We start from the raw sequence: 14957 nt of genomic DNA on the forward strand, positions 1-14957 counted from the left end.
TTATTTATTTATCACCGTTTCCTATAAATTGTATCTCTCTGCAGACTTTGAGGTTTATAGTCTGTAAAATCTACTTATGAGGGCTTTCAGGAGAGTTAAAGAAAGAAAGAAAAAAAGTGAAAAAAAGAAATAGCTTGCTGGGGCTGTTTGCGAAGAATAAATCAGTCCTCTAGGATGTTATTTCCCTTGTAAATACAAGTTATTTCCCTTGTAAGTACAAGTTATTTCCCTTGTAAGCGCAAGTTATTTCCCTTGTAAATACAAGTTATTTCCCTTGTAAATACAAGTTATTTCCCTTGTAAATACAAGCTATTTCCCTTGTAAATAATGCCCAAAAAGGGAGAAATAAGAGGAATCCGGAACCATTCGGCCGTAAATGAAAATCTTCGTTTCGTTACAATTATTATATACTCATGAATGATTTAATCCGTTGCGTATTTTCAGCCGGCCGTTGCAATCGAATCATTTTCGCTTTTCCACCTACGACGTTCCCTAATTTCCTGGACATATTATGCGTCTGTTTGGAATCACAAGGCCTTAAAATTTGTATGGCATTAACTAGTTGACTGTAGCAGTCCCTCCGTTGGTCTTGTTTCCCTTAAATATGTGTCAACATTTCAATTAGACAACCACGTACTGAATACATTTTTCCTTCGTCCATAATTGTGTGTCATCGAATGAACGGCTTATGGTAAAAAACGTGTATGATGAATACTGCATAAGTATTCCAGTGAAGTTTGACTATAAAACACTTTTTTAAAAATTATGGTTATTTCCCTTATCTAAACGTCATCTGCTCAATGGCACTCAGCGTTTGGTTGTGTTGCGATCAGATGGACAATTACTCTAAACTCAGACAATGAGAACGTGAAATGACATCACTCAGTCACAGAATTCTCTAAATGATGAGCCTTGATAGTGACGGCGGATTTCCAGAGGCGTTTCCAGTTAAGTTATATCACCAGGTTGTGCATAAATCTGATGAGCGAAATTAATATATTTGCGTTAAATTAGTCACACTAAAGAGCTCCAATTATATAAAGGATATTCAAGTCTAATCTCAGGATCAGTGCGTAATTAATAACCCGTACGATTTAATATTCTTTTGGCAGAATATAAACCGTTGCAGATCCGTCCTAAAACTATTAAGTTGTTGTATGTGTGTACGCTACCGTGTGTGTGTGAGGTTTCGTAGTTTATTGAGTGTACAATTTTTTCACTACATACATCTTAACCCAAATGTCTAAAGCATTTAAGAGACCACTTCTCCTGCAACAAATGCTATGAAAATCACAATTGGAAGGAAACGATGCACAATATGAAAACCCAATTATGCTTCACAAAAAGACAAATTGCTCTCATTAGGTATTCCAGTGCTGTGGCTTCCCGTACCTGGAAGGATGTAATGACAAAAAAACATATTTTGCATAAATGAGATCAAAGGACCTAATTGGGTATCGAGATGACTTCATTAGTCTCTTCAGGTTTCTTGGATAGCTGGTATGAAACGCCAGGTAACAGACACTCAGTCAATCAATGAATAGCGAGTGTGGATTGTAAGGTTAATGTATGATTCAACAGAAGTGACAAGAAGGATTTTTGTCTTTTAATGCTGATTATTTTTTTATTGCAATGTTAACTAGTAATAATTAGGTAACTATCTAAAACACATCATGATATCATAACTTCATTAAATTTGGGCGGTGAATTCCTGATAGGGATTCCTGATGATTAAAAAAACTGATAAATCTCTGAAAAGGTATTATTTTACTTGTATGAAATGATATATCTCATCTGACTACCTTACACACACACACACACACACACACACACACACACACACACACATATGACACACATATATATATATATATATATATATATATATATATATATATATATATATATATATATATATATATATATATATATATATATATATATATATATATATATATATATATATATATATATATATATATATATATATATATATATATATACAAATATATTTTACACAAATGTTTTTACTTTTGGCATTGCACTTCGAAAGGGCTTTACAGCAATTTTTTTTCTTTTTTTTTTTTTTACAGTTTTCAGTGTCTGTCATTCAGTGTTCAACATATGCCTCCTTCCAGTGTTCCATTGAACGTTTGTACTGTTACCGGTACCACCTAGGTCATCTTAGATGCAACGCGCTCACCTTAACCTGGATCATATCCACATTACAGTTGTCTCGAACCTTGATGCGCTTTCCAGATTTTGAGAGTTTTTTTTTTTTCGCGAATCAACCGTTACCCACGTTAATGACGAAGACTAGGTGGGCTTGTTTTTTGTTAGAAATTGTTCCAGTTTCACCACACAGACTTTTTTCTTGAAACCTTTGATCATTTCATACGGTGTTTTTATTTTTGATGGGTTTGTCTTAAAAGATTTGTATTTTAGATTGCGATATTTTCAGCTTTTTCATATTTCTCTAACGAAATTACACCAGTCTCTGTCCAGTACCTCACTTCTTTGAAAAGCAATGTCAAGTGCTCGACTCATATTTCGGGCCTATGACCAATATTCTCAATCTTCATGGTCATGATTCAGTACGTCCTGAGCATTGTATCTACACCTATTATTTTTAAATGAGTTAATCGTTGTTAGGCTTCCATATTCCAAAGTTTGATGAGTACTTTCATCAACTTACCTGTTCTACAGATAAACATGTTGAGATGGCTTTCACTCCAAAGTCACAAGTGACACTCAGTGCGCCACACTAAAAGGAAATAAAAACATTTGAACACGAATGCGGTGACACTGCATTCGCAACGTATCACTTGCATGCGGCTCCAGGACTGGCCATGTCCGTCATTTTTCTTAGGCGTGCGAAGTGCCACCTCGGGCTCGCAAATTCTTACAATACCTTATCCAGGATAGAGGAGAGACCGTGGAGTCTTTTGAGAACGTAAGCGATTTCTTTGTATCATCGTAAATAATTCTTCTTCATATCTATCATGAATGCAACATCACCGAAGCAAATTTCCCATATATTTTCTTCGAATAAAATCCAGTGCTTGGCTTGACAGCCCTAAATCTCATAAAATCATAATTATGATTCATATGCATCCGTCTGTATACTCCGCCAAAAGGAATGTGGATTCGTTTGTGCTATTAATTACGCAACGATCCTAATATCAGAGCTGAGTAGCCTTTATGTAATTGGGGCTCTTTAGTTTGACTAATTAGCGTAAATATATTAATTCGGCGCGTCAAATTTATTCATCAACCGGTAATGTAATTTACTTGTGAGCGCTTCATTTACGCTCGCGTCAGATCGCTAGCTAACCTGGACCGATTCCTCGTCAATATGGTTATATCATTTTTATTTGTTTATTGATTTTATTTTTATTATTATTTTTTCACAGCCTCGGACAAAATTACAGCTTATAAACGACAAAAGGCTCAATCCACCGTCACCAACGTCACGGCTGATTAACTGGGGATTCTCTGCGTGAGTAATGCGATTTTATGACTGTCTGGAGGAGAATAATTCGGACGGGCACAACTGACCAGGACCCGGACCAAACACGACGCGATGTTTTTTTTTTTTTTTTTTTTTAACACTAGAACGACCACCAACGGTACCCATCTAGAACAACAGCCGAGTGGTCAAAATGACCGCGCATGTATTGTAAGAATCTACATCTTCGGTTATTAAAGACATCTTAATTCACTGGTGTACAATCGTTTATAGTAAAAAGATGAAATAATGTTTTTGACATAAGCATTCATATGACATACCACAGTTATCTAAAAAAAAAAACTTTCACAATTTTTTTCAAAACTGAAACAGATTGAATATTATTTGATGCACTCACACAAGGAATGTATCAAAACCAATTACAAGACCAAGATTATTTATATAGAGAAAAGCAGTCTTTTTCTAAGCCTGGACTTCTAACGACTTGGAACGACGGCACTGTCAGTACCCGCATTCCAGTTTCTATTGCCAGTTGTTATTAATAGTATAGCGAAGGTTAAATGGTATACATATCTTTTAGGGTAATAGAGTAACGTCTCAAATGAGATTCAGTACAACATAATCTGTATTCGAGTACAGTAGCGTAAAACAGGTTTTATCAGTATTTATAAAAAAAAAAAAGCATTCAGTGCTGTACAACCGAGCCATGCTTCGAAGAATTTTCTTTGCATCATTTCCAATGCCTACAGTACTGTGAACGTTACTAAGGATGAGTACAGTGCAGTGATTTGTTTGCCAATAGTTGTGTTCTGTACAGGCTGTCACGGGAATTTTTTATGCATGTTGGAATCTCCCTTCGAATACGATTTACCGTGTCCCCACAAGGCTCGTGTTTTTAACCTGTAAGTTTTCCGCTAGTTTTATTCGAATGAAAAATTATCCCTCGCCACATTTCTTCCTTTCTCACGTATGGTTCTACAGCTCCAGAACAACATATTCGGAGCTTGGTTGATTTGCAGGACTGCTGTGGTCTTGACCAAGACATGGAAAATCCATTGAGCATGCATTTTGATTTAATATCAGCTGTTAACCAAAATTTAATACCCAACTTGTCTGGCTTGCTGGCGGTATACTGTCTGAATGGGCACCTACATTTTTTGGGGAATAACTGCTCATCCACGGTTTTATTTTCGTGTGGTGTACAGCAAGGTATACAGATTTTATATAAATCTGTCGCAAACTTCAGAAATCAATGGAAATTTATCGATGTGCAATCGAGTGGATCTTGTTGATCTGACAACAAACCCAATAAACTTCATAATTTCTTGAAACGATTTCTTGACATTGTTTAACGGAAAAATGGAGGTCCCAAAATTGCTTATCAAAGACATGTCCTACTGGCTGTCCTTTAGCCAAAATTCCTTGGGCCTACAGTCGCACATAGCTCTTCAAGTGATATGCTTCAAGAATCATTCTTCAATTTCATTCGAGCTTCAGTTGCAGTCCACTTTTGTATGAGCAATCTAAAAGCCCTTAGAACGTTTCCTTGAACAATTCAACGCTTGTCAAACGATGGAGGTCCAGGCAATCCTCGTAGAATATTTTGGGTCGTCACTCTTCCGGCGTCGATATTTTTTTGTTCAGTAATTTGCCTGCGAACATGGAGCAGATCTTCCCAGACCTTTCCGCATCTACTTCGTCAAAAATATATCTATTTTATATTGTGTCATCATCATCATCATCATCATCATCATCATCTGCTTCTTCATCAGACGCGGATGAGCATCCAGCATTTGGAATATATCTTTCTGGTGGCCGGTAACAAAGTCACAAGAAAAAAAAGTCACAGAAAAAAAGTCACAATGGGCTTCCACTAAACACGCCGCAAAGGGTTAAAACCTTGGGGATCACTATCTAGGAAATATTATTGTGACTTTTTTTCCTGACTCTTTTCCCGTGACTTTTTTTTCTGTGACTTTTTTACCTGGATTCATTCTTCCTTCTCGTCGCCTGATATTAGATCACCCACAGAATCAGAGGGTGATATTGTAGACATCAATGTTAGAATTTCACTTTCCGAAAGAGAGCGTAGACAACATAATCAATGTATTTAACCTCAGCAGCGACAAACTGACTAATTATCATATACTATATGATAATTAGTCAGTCGCCTACTGAGGTTAAACTATCATATACTGTATCTAACCTCAGCAGCGTCAAACTGACTAATTATCATATACTGTATTTTATTCAGCAGCGACAAACTGACTAATTATCATATACTGTATTTTACTTCAGCAGCGACAAACTGACTAATTATCATATACTGTATTTTACTTCAGCAGCGACAAACTGACTAATTATCATATACTGTATTTTACTTCAGCAGCGACAAACTGACTATTATCATATACTGTATTTTACTTCAGCAGCGACAAACTGACTAATTATCATATACTGTATTTTACTTCAGCAGCGACAAACTGACTAATTATCATATACTTTATTTAACCTCAGCAGCGACAAACTGACTAATTATCATATACTTGATAATGAGTCCCAAAATGTGTGTATATTGCCACGTCGAAATAAACAGCGGTACTCCCCATATAGACTAGCGGTCAAAATGACCTTTTGGTCGTTAAAGGTATAAAAGGCCGTATTTCGTAGAGCAATAAACTATTTTGTTTTCTTTGAGCCCAACACACATCGAGGTGAATTATGAGAAGTTAAGGAGATCCATGTTTGTTTTAGGAAAAATCACGGAAAATATTCACATTTGAATGTGAAATAGGTGTCAAAGTGACCGCTCGGTCGTTCTAGTGTTAACTGCTACTTTTAATAACGTGTTTCAGGAAAGCTTATGTACATTACATATATGTACATTCATTACATATATATACATTATCTGAAAACTTCTGAATCGAGGTAGCAGTAAAAACATGTATGTATGTATGTATGTATGTATGTATGTATGTATGTATGTATGTATGTATGTATGTATGTATGTATGTATGTATGTATGAAAAGAATGCAACAAGCAGTTAGTTACAGAGACATAAGGCCCCTGAGAAGAACAAATAAAGACAGAATACGTCCAGGAAATTACGAAAAGGCGTGAGGTGGGCAAAGCCAAAATGATTCTGCTGCAATGGACGGCTGATATAAGCGACGGATTAAATATTATATGAGGCCAATCCAATAATTACAACATAACAAATAGACTCCCATTTACGGCCAAAGCTTCCGGGGTCCTATTTTACGCCGTTGGCTGGTATTAGAACTCAGAAATAAATAAACTCACCAGAAAATATTAAATTGGCAATCAGTCAGTTTCAAGGGCTGTCCAGGCTCAATAGTAAACAAACAAATTCTTAAATTACCCCCATTGCCATCCAGCCATTGCCTATAGTTCAAACCATCACCAAAGTAAACAAAAGTTTTTTTTTTTTTTGTATTCTCGAATAAAAATTACATAAAATAATATGAAAACGTACAAAGATTTTTCTTTACATTATGTACCATATGTCATAGGTGATTTCCTCACAGGGCACAGAAACGGCACTCAACAATACTTGTAATTTTAACTTAATAAATTCAATAGTTTTGTGTCTTTGTTTTTACCTCCTCACCGTGATTTGCTATTTTTTACCATACATAATGGAGGCCCAGATACTGGGAAACTCAGTAGAGGACGCATTGCAGTCAAAACCACTCGTTTCTGTAGTTGGCAATGAAACGTTTAAACTGCTGAAAAACCATTATTATATCGTGCATGAGTTTTATTTTGTTCTACTTGGATGTCTCGAGAATTGATGAATCGAATTTGGTGCGTCGTAGCATATGTTCTCACGCACTGGGTGAGTTAATTGTGATTTAAATCATTCCGGAGTTGGTAATTGTTTTTAAGAGCAATGGATCCTCAATGCACAGTTGTTTCTCACGAAAGTTAGTCATCTGTGGAAGGTCATTTTATATATATATTTACCAAGTTTCTTCAAACTCTGCTCTACCATTGTTGTGTTATCCTGATAAACGGCAAAAAAAAAAAAAATAAATAAATAAAACTTCCGCTGAAATAGACAGACAGGCAAACATTCGACAAGAATGCGAGTTCCTTCCCTTATTGCTGGCGAGGTGATTGCTCTTGTTGCTCAGAAGACGCCATCTTCCCAGGAAAATTTATTTGGAAGTTCCGAAAATATTGTGAATATCGACACAACAGACAGATACTTCGAAAATGATAGAACCATAGACCTGGATCACCATAGTCATAACAAATACAGTTCAGGAAATCATTTGGGCTGTTTTTTATTCTATATTACGTATGGGACGCCTGAGGAATGAGGCGGATTTCTTGAAGCACGGAATTAAAAATTAATATTTGAAGCACAGACGTTCTCCGCTTTTCTATTTTACTCTCGTCAGATATGTTTTTGTGTATGTATGTATGTATGTATGTATGTATGCCCCGAAGTAGTGTTAAAATAAACGAAAGTACTTGGCACTCTCTCGTTTCAATATGAACTTTCATAGTGGCTTCAGTTAATAAGTATGTATGTATGTATAGATATATATATATATATATATATATATATATATATATATATATATATATATATATATATATATATATATATATATATATATACAAATATATATTCACACGCAAAAAAACATTTCTGGCGGGAGTAAACTAGAAATACGAAGAATGTCTTCATTTCAAATATTAAGTTGTGATTTCGCGTTTCGAGAGAATCAACTGAAAATATCAATTTCCGCAACAAAATATGTAGTAATGATAAGGAAAATAAACATTTTATAATATAGAAACCTTTTAAAGAAAAAAACAATCTCGTCTTTGTACTTTTCCCCGAAGATACCCATAATTTTGGAACGAACTCTTCGGAGTCCTTGTTTACGAAAAGTGAGTGAGTGGCTGTTCGTGTTTTTCCGACTGTCGTCCTTGGCAGGGGTAAGTTTAGGCTTCTTTCCGAATTCATGGTAGCTCGTTGATATTTCGCGGACGTACGTCGGGTCTGTTAAGTTTGGAAAACGTGTGTTTGACGTTGAGACTTGCATAAGTGTTTTAATTTTTTTTGGCTACACCGGAGAAGTAAGTGGCGTGAAGAGCTTGGACTTGGTTGAACTTTGAGGTTCCTGTACATTGTGCAACGGAGAGCTATGTGGCATGAAGAACATAGACTTGATTCGGCTTGGATGTTCCTGTACCTTTTCATGAGGTTCCTGTACCCTTTCATGAGGTTTCCGGCACCGCAATTCATCGCTCTTCGATAGTTTTCTGGGTAGCCTACATAGCTACTTGCAAGGTAAGACAAATGTTTTTTTATTAAGGGCTTTAGGTCCGTTGAGGTAAGCTGGTGGAAATAATTGCGTATTTTGAGAGTGGAGGTGAACTGCCATCACGCCCTTTACGTCTTAATTCACAGGGAATCTTTTGCCCGAGGAGTTGAGTAACTTGTGTAAATTCAAACTTTTAAGTCTTCAAAGTGGGCCATGTCTTTATATACATATATTCTCATTGTTTCTCATGAAGTGTATAGTTTAATTAATGTTACTAATTTTTTTCAGAAAACCGGATCTTCCACGATACATCAAAATTACTGAGGTCAGAATCCCATTGCATAACCCTTTGGAAAACTCTTGGATAACTTTTGAGGTCAGAATCCCATTGCATAACCCCTTGGAAAACTCTTGGATAACTTAAGGTTAGTGTGATCTGTTTATCAGTTTCTTTAAATTTTAATGTGCTTATGTACTCCAACTGTCAACCCCACCCCCTACTGCCTCCGCCGCTTCAAGGGCGGTGCCCCTGAAGGGGTGGAGGTACTTCCGGCTTGCATAGTAGGTCTTTCGAGGCCTACTATGTGATTGCGGGAGTTTTTTTTTTTTTTTCCCCAAAACCAAACTTCAAGTTTTGAGTAGGTACCAGTAGGTATCAGTTAGGTTTCTGGAATTTAGGGCAGTTACTAGGGAGTAGGCTGTGTATTAACCAGGTTTTGTACTTGGCTGTTTCATAACCAGGTTTAGAACTTGACCATGGTCTTCATTTTGGGATTAGGGTAGTTATAAGATAAGTTTAGTTTAAAATAACTTTTATATTTTAAACGTGCAGAGTTGTTTTTTTTTAATTTTAGGGATGTTACCAGAAAATACTGTTATAAGTAACAGGTAAAACTTAAAGCATGGGTCTTGGTTTAGGGATAAAGGGGAGCTACTAGGATATAGGCAGTTTTAAGTAACAAGCTTTAAAATTTAAGCATGGTTTTTGCTTTTGAGATTCAGGCCAGTTACTAGAAAATAGGCTGTTTTATTAATAGTGTAAATTAAACTTAAACATTGTCGGTCTTGCTTTTAAGTAAATGTAAATTTTACCCCTTTATTCTGCAGATGTTTACTTGGGGCTTAGTGGGTTTGATGGGAAGTTTAAAGATATTAAGTTAAATTGTTGATTTCCTAATAAACTTAGTTCCAGCATTTTGGTGACCGTCTGAAAATGTTAGTTTATTAGTTTTAAGTATTTTAATTTCCTTAGTGATTAGATTTTCAGTTTTCGAAATCTTTGTGGGTGAATTAATGTTACTAACAAAACTTAATTCAAATTTAAATATGACTTAAAGTTCTGTATTTTTTAGATTATAGTAATTAACCTAACCGAAGTTAGGTTAATCACTATAATCTAAATACAGAACTTTTTCAAATATTTAAATTTTAATAAAGTTTCTTGTTAGTAACAGATTAATTCACCTACAAAAATTTCGGAAACATTAATTCTAATCACTAAGGAAGTTAAAATACTTTAAATCAAACTAATAAACTAGCATTTTCAGACAGTCCCCAAAATGCTGGAACTAAGTTTATTAGGAAACAACAATTCAACTTAGATATTTTAGGTTTAATTTGAATAGACTACCCCATGATTTTGTATTAGGCTTCAAGATTTAAGTTTCTAAGTTTTCAACGTTAACTAGGAAAATGTTATTAGTATACTTATGAAAGGCTAATGTTAAGAGTTAAATTCTTAGACCATGGGTTTGTAGGTACTGTTTTTAAAAGTTACTGTTTTAAAGACAATGGGTTTGTATGTTGAGTTTTAAAGCCAATGGGTTTGTATGTTGACAGTTTTAAAGCCAATGGGTTTGTATGTTGACAGTTTTAAAGCCAATGGGTTTGTATGTTGACAGTTTTAAAGCCAATGGGTTTGTATGTTGACAGTTTTAAAGCCAATGGGTTTGTATGTTGACAGTTTTAAAGCCAATGGGTTTGTATGGGTTTTAAAGTATGTTGATGCAGTTTTAAAGCCAATGGGTTTTGTATGTTGACAGTTTTAAAGACAATGGGTTTGTATGTTGACGGTTTTAAAGCCAATGGGTTTGTATGTTGACGGTTTTAAAGCCAATGGGTTTGTATGTTGACCAGTTTTAAAGCCAATGGGTTTTGTATATTGACAGTTTTAAAGCCAATGGGTTTGTATGTTGACAGTTTTAAAGCCAATGGGTTTGTATGTTGACAAAGTTTTAAAGCCAATGGGTTTGTATGTTGACGGTTTTAAAGCCAATGGGTTTGTATGTTGACGGTTTTAAAGCCAATGGGTTTGTATGTTGACGGTTTTAAAGCCAATGGGTTTGTATGTTGACGGTTTTAAAGCCAATGGGTTTGTATGTTGACGGTTTTAAAGCCAATGGGTTTGTATGTTGACGGTTTTAAAGCCAATTTTAAATACAATGGGTTTGTTACTGTTTTAAAGACTAGGGGTATTCATTTTTTAAATGGATTTCTTTTAAAGACAGTCTTGTATATTACTGTTTTAAAGACAGTTGGTTTCTATATTTAAATAGGTTTTAAATATTTTGGTTTTTGAGCTATTTTTTTAGTGGGTTTTTGCTTTAAAGAAAAGTTTTGTTACTAAGACTTATCTTGAGTGGGTTTTAGTGGGTTTGTTACGTGTTTAAGGTACAGGGTTAGTATGTTACTTTGGATTATAATTTAGCTTTTTGAGAAATGGGCATATGTTCGCTAAATCTCTTATAAGATTAAAAGGGTTGAATATTGATGTTTTTGGGGTTTACTTTAAAATTTCAAACTAAAATTTTAGTGCAGGGCTACAACGTCGATGACCAGATTTAAAGGGTTGTGTATTTCTAGAATTATAGGATGTTCAAATGTATGAAAGTTACAGCAGTTATAAATTTTCTGAATAAACTTTAAAGTAGCTTGGTTAGGATTTCTTATGTACAGGATCGTTAAAATGCCATGAACTCTCCCAGAGCAAATTCCTGCCGTTTGCTTTTTCTTAACAGGGCCACGGAGCAAAATAGAATGTTGAATTGAGAGTTTCGGAGCTGTTGCATTGGACTACAGTCATCGTTTGGTGGTACGGTGTCCCTTTGAGGCTGTGCGGAATTTGGTTTTGAATAAAGGTGATTTTCCTGTTTAAATGCTGATAATGTTTACTTCAATGTACGTTTATTGCCCAGTATTTAATTAGGAGTAAAAATTATCCGCCATAATTTTCTAGTGCTTGGTGTGATGAATGTTGGATTTTTTTAAATCATGAATGTTGGAGTTTTAAAAAATCCATAGGCAAAGTTAAATTGATTTAGGTAAGCCCAGGTGGGGTAACTTGAAAACTGATGTAATCGTGCAAAAACAAAGGGATAATGAAGTGGAGAAAAATTCAAATATTTGAGCTTGTATTTCGGAAAGCATGTGGGTAAGTTTATTTGCAAGAGTAATTTAATAATTTGTAAACCCTTTCTGGGTGTCTTTGGCTTAAGAATAAACTTGTTTATTTCAAACCTGTGAGTTTCACGTAAAGTTCCTTCTGGAGTTAAAGCATTAGGTTTTCTGAATGGTTTTGAGACTGATCACAGATGTATTAGTGTTTCTTTTAGATTGTCTTAATCCGTGGTAAGACATGTCATACAACCACATAAGTAACGAAAGCGAAAAATGTAATCCGAAGTAAAGTGGCAGCCATTAGAAGCCAGTAGGTTAATGGCATTTAAATACCTATGTATTTAAATACATCAAAATACTGTGGAGATCTTTGGTTTGCCTTGAATAATTAAGTTCAGAGCCTCTAGCTCAACCTTAAAGTACTGGAATAGTCTTGAAATTTTAAGACTGAAATGGCTACTGAAATGAGAACTAACCCTCAGTAGTTGACAAGCCTCATAAAACCAAGTTAGATTTGAAAGGAAAACTAGAATTCATCCCGTACATAGGTCGATGAAGCCTTAACCAAGAATCGGTTTTGGAATTAACCTGAAATAAAAGTGAAAAAGTTGGTTAGTTCTAGAGCGAAAAGGGGTTCGAACTGGTATAAATTTATATGTACTTAGTTTACATGAATGGTAATATGGCGAAATTCCTATTTACAGTGAAGTCCAATTTTCCATTTAGGTGAGTTAATGAAAGCCAGAGATTAAATGGAAATTTTAAAAATTTCGTAAAACTAATGAATTACCGTAACTAAGTTCAGAAATATGCAAAACAAAAGATGTTCTTTTTTTGATGTATAATTAAACTGGTCAGATACTTGAATATGGTGGGAAGTAAATCATGGCGAGTAGTAGGGGAAGTCAATGTTCAAAGTGCGCTAAATATAGGTAAAACTATTAAAGCGATGCTTCAATAGTGAAGTAATATAAATGACGGAAATATGGTTTGTGGCAGAGAGGTATTACATTTGATTTAGATTCTAAAGTGTCGAATTAAAGTGTAAACTTGATTCAATTGGGAGTTCCGGTAAGATTTTGTATGGTACGAGCAAGTTACCTCGGCTTAATAGAATCAGCATTACTTGTGTTATTTTTTTTCTTCAATACAGTACCCTTGAAACAACGCCCTACTCCCATTTTCTCTCTCTCTCTCTCTCTCTCTCTCTCTCTCTCTCTCTCTCTCTCTCTCTCTCTCTCTCTCTCTCATAGCTGTACGTTTAATGTGGAGCAAAATTCGCTTGGTAACAAAGCGAATATGATAACTAGTTGATGGTCGACATTGCGATCACTCTTGGTTTTTCGCACTTATTAGCAATGGAAATATCTCAAAACTACATTTTTTACATCAAAGGGTAAAACTAAGCCGGCGCAATATACTCTTGGGAATAATTCAAGGTAAAACTATTTGACTACATTCCAGATGAGGTTGTTACAAAACGTGAGCACTTTTCGGTAGTTTACGAACACCACCTGCCGCGTTAGACTAATTTGCCTTTGATAAACTGCTAAGGATTGGAAAATGAATAGAAAAACTGAACAGCATAACAAACTGCTAAGGAATGGGAAATGAATAGAAAAACTGAACAGCAAGAGAAAGGCTTTGAATGAAAACGATTTTCACAAAACACTTTTTCAATTCGCCAACGGAGTAACATTACAAGTAGCTCTGTAGCAAGAGAAAACCGCAAGAGAACTAGTTTGTTTTAACTAAAGGACAAAATAATGCATCACCTTTATTTTAGTGTTGTTGCTAAGGTTAAATTCAATGAAAACAATTCGATATAATGCCAGGAAAGTAAAGACATTCGTACTCAGTAAATTATCCCACGTCTGGAGGGCAAAATAAAATTAAGGAAAACTTGCTAAAGCGCCTGTTGTAAATACGGTTTATATAGGGAAACTGAGGCGGGTTGGTGTTCTTAGGAAGAATCTTTTAGGAAAATATTTTAAAGGAATCCCATCTCTAGAGAATTTCTGGCAGTCCCAGATACAACATAATCGTTAATGGTAGACCCCCGTCTACTTTGCCATTCGCATTGTCAAAACTTATTTTTCTCCATATCTCATAAAGGGTTTGTCCACACTGCATAAAACACTTATCTCACAGACGCCACAAAAGGTTGAATGGAAGTCGATGACTTATTGACAGTTCTGACGAGAGCTTCTTAACGATTATCCAATATTGGCCAAAAGTTCGTTCTCCACTTACGGCCGTTGGTTTATTGTCAACCTGTTTGCGATATGGAATAGACAGGTTAACTCAGTGTGTTTCTGAGATGTTTTCCTGTGGTGTGAAGCCATCCTAATATTCCTGCAACCGTCCCAATCCTTACTCTTCCCTTCTGTTTTTTTTTTTTTTATCTTTTATTAGAGAAAATATACAATATTTTTCATTTTTAACTATTACAAGCAGAATTTGATCAGCGCTGACTTAACTTTACCAAAAATTAACATTTTATCGTACCATTCGGGCTGACAAATATTTGATGGTGTACAATTTACAAATTATGTATTTCAATGTTAATATTTTTCTGTAGTTACACATCTAAGATTTAATCAGTATAAATCTATTTTTCATTATCCTTGATTTTATAAACCGTCTAATACCATCGTTTTCATCTTTTCCGTTTCATTTACGAGAGCGACTGAGCTGTGAGACGACCCCCTTCAATATTTCGGCGTCAGGTCTATCTGTTTTAATCCACGCAAACGGGGGGCCAAACGATTGTTTTTTTTTTTTTCTG

At 35.2% G+C, this 14957-nt stretch overlaps 1 long non-coding RNA gene across 1 annotated transcript; it reads left to right on the forward strand.

The window, feature by feature from the left end:
* The first annotated feature begins 8399 nt into the window (after nucleotides 1-8399).
* On the forward strand, nucleotides 8400-12279 carry LOC136832428 (uncharacterized). Its single transcript, XR_010851197.1, has 3 exons — nucleotides 8400-8799; nucleotides 9062-9198; nucleotides 11791-12279. It is a non-coding gene; the product is annotated as an uncharacterized lncRNA (long non-coding RNA).
* Nucleotides 12280-14957: the final 2678 nt, after the last annotated feature.

The sequence above is a fragment of the Macrobrachium rosenbergii genome, chromosome 49 (genome assembly GCF_040412425.1).
Source record: "Macrobrachium rosenbergii isolate ZJJX-2024 chromosome 49, ASM4041242v1, whole genome shotgun sequence".
NCBI lineage: Eukaryota > Metazoa > Arthropoda > Malacostraca > Decapoda > Palaemonidae > Macrobrachium > Macrobrachium rosenbergii.